Source organism: Pseudophryne corroboree, chromosome 8, assembly GCF_028390025.1.
Source record: "Pseudophryne corroboree isolate aPseCor3 chromosome 8, aPseCor3.hap2, whole genome shotgun sequence".
NCBI lineage: Eukaryota > Metazoa > Chordata > Amphibia > Anura > Myobatrachidae > Pseudophryne > Pseudophryne corroboree.
In genome coordinates, this window is record NC_086451.1 from 160,339,405 (window position 1) to 160,351,822 (window position 12,418).

The 12,418-nt window shown below is 46.9% G+C and overlaps 10 non-coding genes and 3 pseudogenes across 10 annotated transcripts; all 13 read right to left on the reverse strand.

Moving 5' to 3' along the window:
* Positions 1-1,863: 1,863 nt before the first annotated feature.
* On the reverse strand, positions 1,864-2,027 carry LOC134951444 (U1 spliceosomal RNA). Its single transcript, XR_010184183.1, has one exon. It is a non-coding gene; the product is annotated as a U1 spliceosomal RNA (small nuclear RNA).
* A 672-nt stretch (positions 2,028-2,699) lies between these two features.
* On the reverse strand, positions 2,700-2,860 carry LOC134952108 (U1 spliceosomal RNA). Its single transcript, XR_010184714.1, has one exon. It is a non-coding gene; the product is annotated as a U1 spliceosomal RNA (small nuclear RNA).
* A 152-nt stretch (positions 2,861-3,012) lies between these two features.
* On the reverse strand, positions 3,013-3,176 carry LOC134951347 (U1 spliceosomal RNA). The gene has a single exon (XR_010184104.1). It is a non-coding gene; the product is annotated as a U1 spliceosomal RNA (small nuclear RNA).
* Positions 3,177-3,871: 695 nt separating this feature from the next.
* Positions 3,872-4,013, reverse strand: LOC134953276 (U1 spliceosomal RNA; annotated as a pseudogene).
* A 145-nt stretch (positions 4,014-4,158) lies between these two features.
* On the reverse strand, positions 4,159-4,313 carry LOC134953158 (U1 spliceosomal RNA; annotated as a pseudogene).
* A 671-nt stretch (positions 4,314-4,984) lies between these two features.
* LOC134952306 (U1 spliceosomal RNA) lies at positions 4,985-5,147 on the reverse strand. Its single transcript, XR_010184861.1, has one exon. It is a non-coding gene; the product is annotated as a U1 spliceosomal RNA (small nuclear RNA).
* Positions 5,148-5,299: 152 nt separating this feature from the next.
* On the reverse strand, positions 5,300-5,463 carry LOC134951078 (U1 spliceosomal RNA). The gene has a single exon (XR_010183884.1). It is a non-coding gene; the product is annotated as a U1 spliceosomal RNA (small nuclear RNA).
* Positions 5,464-6,134: 671 nt separating this feature from the next.
* Positions 6,135-6,297, reverse strand: LOC134952261 (U1 spliceosomal RNA). Its single transcript, XR_010184823.1, has one exon. It is a non-coding gene; the product is annotated as a U1 spliceosomal RNA (small nuclear RNA).
* A 152-nt stretch (positions 6,298-6,449) lies between these two features.
* LOC134951966 (U1 spliceosomal RNA) lies at positions 6,450-6,613 on the reverse strand. Its single transcript, XR_010184599.1, has one exon. It is a non-coding gene; the product is annotated as a U1 spliceosomal RNA (small nuclear RNA).
* Positions 6,614-7,287: 674 nt separating this feature from the next.
* Positions 7,288-7,450, reverse strand: LOC134952187 (U1 spliceosomal RNA). The gene has a single exon (XR_010184764.1). It is a non-coding gene; the product is annotated as a U1 spliceosomal RNA (small nuclear RNA).
* Positions 7,451-7,602: 152 nt separating this feature from the next.
* Positions 7,603-7,766, reverse strand: LOC134950471 (U1 spliceosomal RNA). The gene has a single exon (XR_010183385.1). It is a non-coding gene; the product is annotated as a U1 spliceosomal RNA (small nuclear RNA).
* Positions 7,767-8,458: 692 nt separating this feature from the next.
* Positions 8,459-8,600, reverse strand: LOC134952718 (U1 spliceosomal RNA; annotated as a pseudogene).
* A 152-nt stretch (positions 8,601-8,752) lies between these two features.
* Positions 8,753-8,916, reverse strand: LOC134951080 (U1 spliceosomal RNA). Its single transcript, XR_010183885.1, has one exon. It is a non-coding gene; the product is annotated as a U1 spliceosomal RNA (small nuclear RNA).
* Positions 8,917-12,418: the final 3,502 nt, after the last annotated feature.

Consider the following 12,418-nt stretch of genomic DNA (forward strand, 5'->3'; position numbering starts at 1 on the left):
ATTGCTGTGACTTCCCCCAGAGTTAGCCACACAGAGTGACAGATCTGGGAAAATATATAGGAGATCATTACTTTCACTTGCAGCCTACCTTATTTTTTGCAGCCTAGCATGCTCCTGACCCCTTCTCTCACTAATACTTATACAACATTCATGAACTCATCTTAAGGTTTCTTTATTATTCAGTCACACTGTCTTGGATCCAAACCATTTCCTGTGGCATTGCAGTCAAACAATTGAGCTATTTACCCTTGCATAGAAAGGTATAATCTAAGCTAGAGAATTCTATTTGGAGCTCACCCTTGTACTTTGTGAAGAAATAATCAGCATTGTGGCTGAGCAGATATATGGAGTGTGTGGCTGCACACTGCATTGATCTGCTGAGTTGCAATGCTAATAGATAACCGGATTTCTATTCCAATCAGCCAGTGTTGGAGAGATGGTCTGCCAGATTACATAATGCATACCAGAGCCATAACTAGACTTTTTAGTGCCCTGTGACAGAGAATTATATGCCCCCCCCACTATTTTTGCAATATGGACAAAAGGCGCATGCCTCGTGGGGAAGGGGCATAACAAGATTGGTCTCAGAGAAAGCACATGAGATATGAAGATATATCTAGTATACTTGACACTCAATGGTTTGTGGTATTGCCGGGGGGCCCTCCTTAAATGCATATACAGTCACACATGGCTTGCTTGTGCAAATGGCATATCACCAGTTCCAAGGTAATACTTTATACAGCTGGTTGAGATCCTGGTCGGTGGATATGGATTCCAAGAAAACCCTGGAGGTGCTTCCTTTCAAGGGAGACACTCTCTTTGGAGAAGACCTCAATAAGATTGTAGCTGATCTGGCTACTGCTAAAACAACTTGCCTACCTAGTATGACTCCTACCACGCAGAAGGCTACAAGTACTTTTCCTTGGCCCTTTTTTGTCAATTACCATTTTAATAATAGGGTAAAGAAAATTAAGTGGATTTTTGAAAGAAAACAATACTGTCAATATACTATTAAAACAAATTAAAATGGTAAAAGTTATTGTACTGTAAGTAAAAATAAAAGAGCCAACATATCAATCCCAGTTTTGGATTACTTTAATTAACAAAAAATCTTGCCCTGGATTAACAAAATCCTTTCCTCATACTGTCAGTCTCCTCTGGGCACAGTTTCTCTAACTGTGGCATAGAGGCGCATAGAGGGAGGAGCCAGTGCACACCCAGAACTAAAGTCTTTCTTAAAGTGCCCATGTCTCCTGCGGAGCCCGTCTATCCCATGGTCCTTTCGGAGTCCCCAACACCCTCTACGGACTACGAGAAAAAGATTTACCGGTAGGTTTAAAATCTTATTTTCTACTTTATTCTTTTCTATCCTAGTTTATTACGACCAACTCTCATCCAAGGAGTTTGATATTCTACTACCTGCATGCAATTTAAATTGCTTAAATTGTTTATATGGTTGATTTGTCCTTCACAACCCATAATCTGCAACTTGGATGTACTTGTGTCATTGAAAATCTTATAATAAAAATGTTTATATATTGAAAAAAAAAGTTATAAGACATATGCATTCAATATTTGAAGAAACAAAATAAATTAAAGCTATGTATTGGGTTTCACTATCAAGCACATTGGAAGACTTGACTACTGTTAAAAGACATGCATTACATGGTATAGAGCCACAAACCACAATGTAGTAAAATAAAAACAAACTTACATGTGCTAGAGCTAGGGAGGGTCGCTGCTCGGGCAGCCCCCTGTCAAGTGAAGGAGATCCAACTGAGGCAGCACAAGGGAACTCTCGAAAGAAGAACAAGGCTAGAGGAAAATCTGAGACAAAGAAATCTGACTTTTACCAGAGCTGTCCAGAGGAAAGCACAAACACAGCACCCCACTACCACAAATAATGCAGTCGAGTTTCCCACATTTGTGGAAATCACAGGGGTCAGCATACCCAGAATGCAATGAATGAACCTCACCCTGGGAGAACAATCTTCATGACCATGGTATCTCCTATGCAAAATAAGTATGATTTGGGATAGGGCTGGGGAGGGCCGCTGCTCAGGCACATCTCTGTCAAGTAAAGGAGATTCAACTGAGGCAGCACAAGGGAACTCTCATCTGGGGACAACAACTGCAGGGAGAACACATATTTTCAGATGAACATGGGAGGGCAGAAGGCTACCTAATACTGAAGCACCCCCAAACAACAAACAAAATGCAACAACTAGTGCAAGCATTCCTGGGGGAAGGCCTGCAGCAGATGGATTTGCATATGGTGATGTCATCCAAGCAGTGGGTCAAAGTTGGCTTCAACCCTCGTCTGCATATGAAAAGAGAAAAGGGGCGTGCAGGGCATGGCAGCCTTTTGCGGCGCTTGGATGACCCCTAGCTCGCATTAAACACCTCCACCCTCCTTCGGTGTGGGGCTCATGTTGGCTATGCCCCAGCCCCTGAAGCATTCAAGCTGATTTCTTGCAGCAGCTGGGCACTGTAACAGCTCCAGAGCTGCTCTGTAAGGCAAATAAAAGGGTGTGGGACCTGCAGCACTACCTGTAGTTCGCATTGTGCGTTGGAAGGCAAAAAGTAAGCAGACGGGAGAAGTCAGGATAGTGCGCAAGGGCATAGAAGGGAGGGGCTCAAGAAAAGAGAAGTGGAAACAGACAGCAAACTAGGCTGGAGAGAGACCTGAGACAAAGAGATCTGAATTATACGAGAGCCGACCAGGGGAACACAAATTATGCAGTCAAGTTTCCCACATTTGGGGAAATCGCAGGAGCAGCACACCCAGAGTGCAATGGGTGAGCCTTGCCCTGGGAGAAGCACCTTCATGATCATAGTATCTCACCTGGCAGGTAAGTAGGAGTTGGGCTAGAGCTGGGGAGGGTCGCTGCTCGGGCACCCCCTTCTCAAGTGAAGGAGATCCAACTGAGGCAGCACAAGGAAACTCTCGAAAGAAGAACAAGGCTAGAGGAAGATCTGAGACAAAGAAATCTGACTTTTACTAGAGCTGACCAGAGGAAAGCACAAACACAGTCACTCACTACCACAAATAATGCAGTCAAGTTTCCCACATTTGGGGAAATCACAGGGGTCAGCATACCCAGAATGCAATGAATGAACCTCACCCTGGGAGAACAATCTTCATGACCATGGTATCTCCTATGCAAAATAAGTATGATTTGGGATAGGGCTGGGGAGGGCCGCTGCTCAGGCACATCTCTGTCAAGTAAAGGAGATTCAACTGAGGCAGCACAAGGGAACTCTCATCTGGGGACAACAACTGCAGGGAGAACACATATTTTCAGATGAACATGGGAGGGCAGAAGGCTGCCTAATACTGAAGCACCCCCAAACAACAAACCAAATGCAACAACTAGTACAAGCATTCCTGGGGGAAGGTCTGCAGAAGACGGATTTGCATACGGTGATGTCATCCAAGCAGTGGGCCAAAGTTGGCTGGAACCCTCATCTGCATATGAAAAGAGAAAAGGGGTATGCAGGGCATGGCGGCCTTTTGCGGCGCTTGGATGACCCCTAGTTCGCATTAAATACCCCCACCCTCCTTCTGTGTGGGGCTCATGTTGGCCATGCCCCAGCCCCTGAAGCATTCAAGCTGATTTCTTGCAGCAGCTGGGCACTGTAACAGCTCCAGAGCTGCTCTGTAAGGCAAGTAAAAGGGTGTGGGCCCTGCAGCACTACCTGTAGTTTGCATTGTGCATTGTAAGGCACAAAGTAAGCAGACGGGAGGAGAAGTCAGGATAGTGCACACGGGTATAGAAGGGAGGGGCTCAAGAAAAAAGAAGTGGAAACAGACAGTAAACTAGGCTGGAGAGAGACCTGAGACAAAGAGATCTGAATTATATGAGAGCCGACCAGGGGAAACACAAATTACGCAGTCAAGTTTCCCACATTTGGGGAAATCACAGGGGCAGCACACCCAGAGTGCAATGGGTGATCCTTGCCCAGGGAGAAGCAACTTCATGATCATAGTATCTCACCTGGCAGGTAAGTAGGAGTTGGGCTAGAGCTGGGGAGGGTCGCTGCTCGGGCACCCCCCTGTCAAGTGAAGGAGATCCAACTGAGGCAGCACAAGGGAACTCTCGAAAGAAGAACAAGGCTAGAGGAAAATCTGAGACAAAGAAATCTGACTTTTACCAGAGCTGACCAGAGGAAAGCACTACCACAAATAATGCAGTCGAGTTTCCCACATTTAGGGAAATCACAGGGGTCAGCATACCCAGAATGCAATGAATGAACCTCACCCTGAGAGAACAATCTTCATGACCATGGTATCGCCTATGCACAATAAGTATGATTTGGGATAGGGCTGGGGAGGGCCACTGCTCAGGCACATCTCTGTCAAGTAAAGGAGATTCAACTGAGGCAGCACAAGGGAACTCTCATCTGGGGACAACAACTGCAGGGAGAACACATATTTTCAGATGAACATGGGAGGGCAGAAGGCTGCTTAATACTGAAGCACCCCCAAACAACAAACCAAATGCAACAACTAGTGCAAGCATTCCTGGGGGAAGGCCTGCAGCAGATGGATTTGCATATGGTGATGTCATCCAAGCAGTGGGTCAAAGTTGGCTTCAACCCTCGTCTGCATATGAAAAGATAAAATTGGCATGCAGGGCATGGCGGCCTTTTGCGGTGCTTGGATGACCCCTAGTTCGCATTAAACACCTCCACCCTCCTTCGGTGTGGGGCTCATGATGGCTATGCCCCAGCCCCTGAAGCATTCAAGCTGATTTCTTGCAGCAGCTGGGCACTGTAACAGCTCCAGAGCTGCTCTGTAAAGCATGTAAAAGGGTGTGGGCCCTGCAGCACTACCTGTAGTTTGCATTGTGCGTTGGAAGGCACAAAGTAAGCAGACAGGAGAGGTCAGAATAGTGCGCAAGGGCATAGAAGGGAGCGGCTCAAGAAAAGAGAAGTGGAAACAGACAGCAAACTAGGCTGGAGAGAGACCTGAGACAAAGAGATCTGAATTATACGAGAGCCGACCAGAGGAAACACAAATTATGCAGTCAAGTTTCCCACATTTGGGGAAATCACAGGGGCAGCACACCCAGAGTGCAATGGGTGAGCCTTGCCCTGGGAGAAGCACCTACATGATCATAGTATCTCACCTGGCAGGTAAGTAGGAGTTTGGCTAGAGCTGGGGAGGGTCGCAGCTCGGGCACCCCCCTGTCAAGTGAAGGAGAACCAACTGAGGCAGCACAAGGGAACTCTCGAAAGAAGAACAAGGCTAGAGGAAGATCTGAGACAAAGAAATCTGACTTTTACCAGAGCTGACCAGAGGAAAGCACAAACACAGTCCCCCACTACCACAAATAATGCAGTCAAGTTTCCCACATTTGGGGAAATCACAGGGGTCAGCATACCCAGAATGCAATGAATGAACCTCAACCTGGGAGAACAATCTTCATGACCATGGTATCTCCTATGCAAAATAAGTATGATTTGGGATAGAGCTGGGGAGGGCCGCTGCTCAGGCACATCTCTGTCAAGTAAAGGAGATTCAACTGAGGCAGCACAAGGGAACTCTCATCTGGGGACAACAACTGCAGGGAGAACACATATTTTCAGATGAACATGGGAGGGCAGAAGGCTGCCTAATACTGAAGCACCCCCAAACAACAAACCAAATGCAACAACTAGTGCAAGCATTCCTGGGGGAAGGCCTGCAGCAGATGGATTTGCATATGGTGATGTCATCCAAGCAGTGGGTCAAAGTTGACTTCAACCCTCGTCTGCATATGAAAAGAAAAAAGGGATGTGCAGGGCATGGCGGCCTTTTGCGGCGCTTGGATGACCCCTAATTCACATTAAACACCTCCACCCTCCTTCGGTGTGGGGCTCATGTTGGCTATGCCCCAGCCCCTGAAGCATTCAAGCTGATTTCTTGCAGCAGCTGGGCACTGTAACAACTCCAGAGCTGCTCTGTAAAGCATGTAAAAGGGCGTGGGCCCTGCAGCACTACCTGTAGTTTGCATTGTGCGTTGGAAGGCACAAAGTAAGCAGACGGGAGAAGTCAGGATAGTGCGCAAGGGCATAGAAGGGAGCGGCTCAAGAAAAGAGAAGTGGAAACAGACAGCAAACTAGGCTGGAGAGAGACCTGAGACAAAGAGATCTGAATTATACGAGAGCCGACCAGGGGAAACACAAATTATGCAGTCAAGTTTCCCACATTTGGGGAAATCGCAAGAGCAGCACACCCAGAGTGCAATGGGTGAGCCTTGCCCTGGGAGAAGCACCTTCATGATCATAGTATCTCACCTGGCAGGTAAGTAGGAGTTGGGCTAGAGCTGGGTAGGGTCGCTGCTCGGGCACTTCCCTGTCAAGTGAAGGAGATCCAACTGAGTCAGCACAAGGGAACTCTCGAAAGAAGAACAAGGCTAGAGGAAGATCTGAGACAAATAAATCTGACTTTTACCAGAGTTGACCAGAGGAAAGCACAAACACAGTCCCCCACTACCACATATAATGAAGTCGAGTTTCCCACATTTGGGGAAATCACAGGGGTCAGCATACCCAGAATGCAATGAATGAACCTCACCCTGGGATAACAGTCTTCATTACCATGATATCTCCTATGCAAAATAAGTATGATTTGGGATAGGGCTGGGGAGGGCCGCTGCTCAGGCACATCTCTGTCAAGTTAAGGAGATTCAACTGAGGCAGCACAAGGGAACTCTCATCTGGGGACAACAACTGCAGGGAGAACACATATTTTCAGATGAACATGGGAGGGCAGAAGGCTGCCTAATACTGAAGCACCCCCAAACAACAAACCAAATGCAACAACTAGTGCAAGCATTCCTGGGGGAAGGTCTGCAGAAGACGGATTTGCATACAGTGATGTCATCCAAGCAGTGGGCCAAAGTTGGCTGGAACCCTCATCTGCATATGAAAAGAGAAAAGGGGTATGCAGGGAATGGCGGCCTTTTGCGGCGCTTGGATGACCCTTAGTTCGCATTAAACACCCCCACCCTCCTTCGGTGTGGGGCTCATGTTGGCAATGCCCCAGCCCCTGAAGCATTCAAGCTGATTTCTTGCAGCAGCTTGGCACTGTAACAGCTCCAGAGCTGCTCTGTAATGCAAGTAAAAGTTTGTGGGCCCTGCAGCACTACCTGTAGTTTGCATTGTGCATTGGAAGGCACAAAGTAAGCAGACAGGAGGAGAAATCAGGATAGTGCACAAGGGTATAGAAGGGAGGGGCTCAAAAAAAAAGAAGTGGAAACAGACTGCAAACTAGGCTGGAGAGAGACCTGAGACAAAGAGATCTGAATTATATGAAAGCCGACCAGTGGAAACACAAATTATGCAGTCAAGTTTCCCACATTTGGGGAAATCACAGGGGCAGCACACCCAGAGTGCAATGGGTGAGCCTTGCCCTGGGAGAAGCACCTTCATGATCATAGTATCTCACCTGGCAGGTAAGTAGGAGTTGGGCTAGAGCTGGGGAGGGTCGCTGCTAGGGCACCCCCCTGTCAAGTGAAGGAGATCCAACTGAGGCAGCACAAGGGAACTCTCGAAAGAAGAACAAGGCTAGAGGAAGATCTGAGACAAAGAAATCTGACTTTTACCAGAGCTGACCAGAGGAAAGCACAAACACAGTCCCCCACTACCACAAATAATGCAGTCAAGTTTCCCACATTTGGGGAAATCACAGGGGTCAGCATACCCAGAATGCAATGAATGAACCTCACCCTGGGAGAACAATCTTCATGACCATGGTATCTCCTATGCAAAATAAGTATGATTTGGGATAGGGCTGGGGAGGGCCGCTGCTCAGGCACATCTCTGTCAAGTTAAGAAGATTCAACTGAGGCAGCACAAGGGAACTCTCATCTGGGGACAACAACTGCAGGGAGAACACATATTTTCAGATGAACATGGGAGGGCAGAAGGCTGCCTAATACTGAAGCACCCCCAAACAACAAACCAAATGCAACAACTAGTGCAAGCATTCCTGGGGGAAGGCCTGCAGCAGATGGATTTGCATATGGTGATGTCATCCAAGCAGTGGGTCAAAGTTGGCTTCAACACTCATCTGCATATGAATAGAGAAGAGGGGCGTGCAGGGCATGGCGGCCTTTTGCGGCGCTTGGATGACCCCTAATTCGCATTAAACATCTCCACCCTCCTTCGGTGTGGGGCTCATGTTGGCTATGCCCCAGCCCCTGAAGCATTCAAGCTGATTTCTTGCAGCAGCTGGGCACTGTAACAGCTCCAGAGCTGCTCTGTAAAGCATGTAAAAGGGTGTTGGCCCTGCAGCACTACCTGTAGTTTGCATTGTGCGTTGGAAGGCACAAAGTAAGCAGACGGGAGAGGTCAGAATAGTGCGCAAGGGCATAGAAGGGAGCGGCTCAAGAAAAGAGAAGTGGAAACAGACAGCAAACTAGGCTGGAGAGAGACCTGAGACAAAGAGATATGAATTATACGAGAGCCGACCAGGGGAAACACAAATTATGCAGTCAAGTTTCCCACATTTGGGGAAATCACAGGGGCAGCACACCCAGAGTGCAATGGGTGAGCCTTGCCCTGGGAGAAGCACCTACATGATCATAGTATCTCACCTGGCAGGTAAGTAGGAGTTTGGCTAGAGCTGGGGAGGGTCGCAGCTCGGGCACCCCCCTGTCAAGTGAAGGAGATCCAACTGAGGCAGCACAAGGGAACTCTCGAAAGAAGAACAAGGCTAGAGGAAGATCTGAGACAAAGAAATCTGACTTTTACCAGAGCTGACCAGAGGAAAGCACAAACACAGTCCCCCACTACCACAAATAATGCAGTCAAGTTTCCCACATTTGGGGAAATCACAGGGGTCAGCATACCCAGAATGCAATGAATGAACCTCAACCTGGGAGAACAATCTTCATGACCATGGTATCTCCTATGCAAAATAAGTATGATTTGGGATAGGGCTGGGGAGGGCCGCTGCTCAGGCACATCTCTGTCAAGTAAAGGAGATTCAACTGAGGCAGCACAAGGGAACTCTCATCTGGGGACAACAACTGCAGGGAGAACACATATTTTCAGATGAACATGGGAGGGCAGAAGGCTGCCTAATACTGAAGCACCCCCAAACAACAAACCAAATGCAACAACTAGTGCAAGCATTCCTGGGGGAAGGCCTGCAGCAGATGGATTTGCATATGGTGATGTCATCCAAGCAGTGGGTCAAAGTTGGCTGGAACCCTCATCTGCATATGAAAAGAGAAAAGGGGTATGCAGGGAATGGCGGCCTTTTGCGGCGCTTGGATGACCCTTAGTTCGCATTAAACACCCCCACCCTCCTTCGGTGTGGGGCTCATGTTGGCAATGCCCCAGCCCCTGAAGCATTCAAGCTGATTTCTTGCAGCAGCTTGGCACTGTAACAGCTCCAGAGCTGCTCTGTATGGCAAGTAAAAGGGTGTGGGCCCTGCAGCACTACCTGTAGTTCGCATTGTGCGTTGGAAGGCACAAAGTAAGCAGATGGGAGAAGTCAGGATAGTGCGCAAGGGCATAGAAGGGAGCGGCTCAAGAAAAGAGAAGTGGAAACAGACAGCAAACTAGGCTGGAGAGCTCTTCTGTCTATATTTTGCAAACCTGCTCTTGTCCTCTCCAGCTGCTCCATGTAGATTTGACGTCTGGAAAAGTGCATAACCCACTGACAAGCAGGCACACTCCTGCATGAGTTTTCTCTCTCACTAGCTGGATGATACACAATCATTTGCATGTGCTCCACCTCTGACACACCACCCACCCAACCACCCAGTGACCAGAGCCACCCACAAGCCAACTGGCTCCGTGATTTAATTTGCACAGTGTAGTCATCCAGGCAGCATGTCCTTCTCAATGGAAGGATCTCTGGTTCCATGGAATCTTCCACATTGGAATGCTGCGGAATAAAAAGGATTTAAATATTCAGCTTGCTAGCATTCAATGTACCTGCGGCTTGGCTTTAGCACATGGGTCTTCATCCTGTGGCCCTCCAGCTGCTGTGAAACTACACATCCCAGCATGCCCTGCCACAGTTTTGCTATTAAGGTATGCTAAAACTGAGGCAGGGCATGCTGGGATGTGTAGTTCCACAGCAGCTGGAGGGTCGCAGGTTGAAGACCCATGTTCTAGCATGCCTGTTCTATGATGCATGTACCGTGATGTCACAATCAGCTTGGAATGGGGTGTCTAGCAGGCATTTGCTGACAGCCACTTGAGGGAGACACACATCAGGAGATGCAGCATATCGGAGGTCTTCGATGCCTTTCCAGCAAATGCACACCACCTGCTGCTGGTCTGGACACAAAACAATGCCCACAATCGAAGTCCCAAAATGCCCAACTACAGGATTCATGTAAGTAGTGAATTTAGGAATGAATTTAGAAGTAGGAAATTAAGTTAGTTCACAAGTACATTCAAATTCAGATCTAAAGTCTAGGTAGGCCTCACGTCCTGGCAGCCCCCAGCACTTAAAAATGCCTTGATTAGAGGTAGAGAATTAAATGTAGATAAAAAGTAGACACAAAATAAGACTCCACAGAGCAGTTATCAGGTGTCTTTAACAATTGTTGCATTTAAAAAATCAAGCAATTAGGGAACACAATGTTGCAACAATGTAACCCTATTTGCAAAATAGTACTAAATAAGTTTGTCGATGTAAGACATTTGCAAAGGCGCATCCAAAACACGCTGGAAAATGCAACTGAATCTGTTTTTGGAGGCTAGAATAGGAAATGTGCATCGGTCCTACAAGTACTGAAAGCTCTTCTACCATCTCCCTTTGTACATTCAAATTCAGATCTAAAGTCTAGGTAGGCCTCACGTCCTGGCAGCCCCCAGCATTTAAAAATGCCTTGATTAGAGGTAGAGAATTAAATGTAGATAAGAAGTAGACACAAAATAAGACTCCACAGAGCAGTTATCAGGTGTCTTTATCAATTGTTGCATTTAAAAAATCAAGCAATTAGGGAACACAATGTTGCAACAATGTAACCCTATTTGCAAAATAGTACTAAATAAGTTTGTCGATGTAAGACATTTGCAAAGGCGCATCCAAAACACGCTGGAAAATGCAACTGAATCTGTTTTTGGAGGCTAGAATAGGAAATGAGCATTGGTCCTACAAGTACTGAAAGCTCTTCTCCCATCTCCCTTTTCTGAAAAGCCATTTAATATATGGTTCCCAGATAGGGGACATATCAGATATTGCCTTTCAAAAGCAGCAAATATCATACCACTTCTATTGCCATCAAAGATAAACATTGATTGTTTTCAGATATTGGATTGAAAAAGCAGTCTTTATTGACATAAAGAAGCAAAAAAACATACATAAACATTACACACATAAGTACCGTGTTGCAGCACAGCCAAAACACAATACAAATGCTGTCGGTATAGTACAGTTCAAGAACTACAGCACAGGCCAGCCTACACTATAAATCATGAACTGCACTATACATTTAAACAATACAATAATACAACAGTTAATAAGGCTATGGGTGTGGAGTGTAAGAGGGTGAAGGAATCACAAGCCCGAAGCTTTATTGAAAGACAGACACATATAAAGGGAGGATTAATAAATACAAAGATATCCTTTACTATAGAATGTAGTCCAATCCGGTCTTTCAACTCTTCCACAACTGAAAAACGGATAGTGTTCCCAAGCCTTCCATCCTGGAATATCTTCAGTCTCTCGCCAATGAAGAAAACAATCCCTCCAGAAGACTCTTCAACCACGATACAAGATCACAGCCAAAAGGGCGAGAAGCAACTACACTTGCGTTTAACCAAAATGGCTAAAACTTAGTGAAGGAAAGTGCAGTGCACCAAAACATAAGCTGACACAATCATGGAGAATGCGCCAGCATATATGCTCTTCTATCTATATTTTGCAAACCTGCTCTTGTCCCCTCCAGCTGCTCCATGTAGATTTGACGCCTGGCAAGGTGCATAACCCACTGACAAGCAGGCACACTCCTGCATGAGTTTTCACTCTCACTAGCTGGATGATACACATTCATTTGCATGTGCTCCACCTCCGACACACCGCCCACCCAACCACCCAGTCACCAGAGCCACCCACAAGCCAACTGCCTCCGTGATTTAATTTGCACAGTGCAGTCATCCAGGCAGCATGTCCTTCTCAATGGAATAATCTCTGGTTCCATGGAATCTTCCGCATTGGAATGCTGCGGAACAAAAATGATTTAAACATTCAGCTTGCTAGCATTCAATGTACCTGCGGCTTGGCTCTAGCACATGGGTCTTCATCCTGTGGCCCTCCAGCTGCTGTGAAACTACACATCCCAGCATGCCCTGCCACAGTTTTGCTATTAAGGTATGCTAAAACTGAGGCAGGGCATGCTGGTATATGTAGTTCCACAGCAGCTGGAGGGTCGCAGGTTGAAGACCCATATTCTAGCATGCCTGT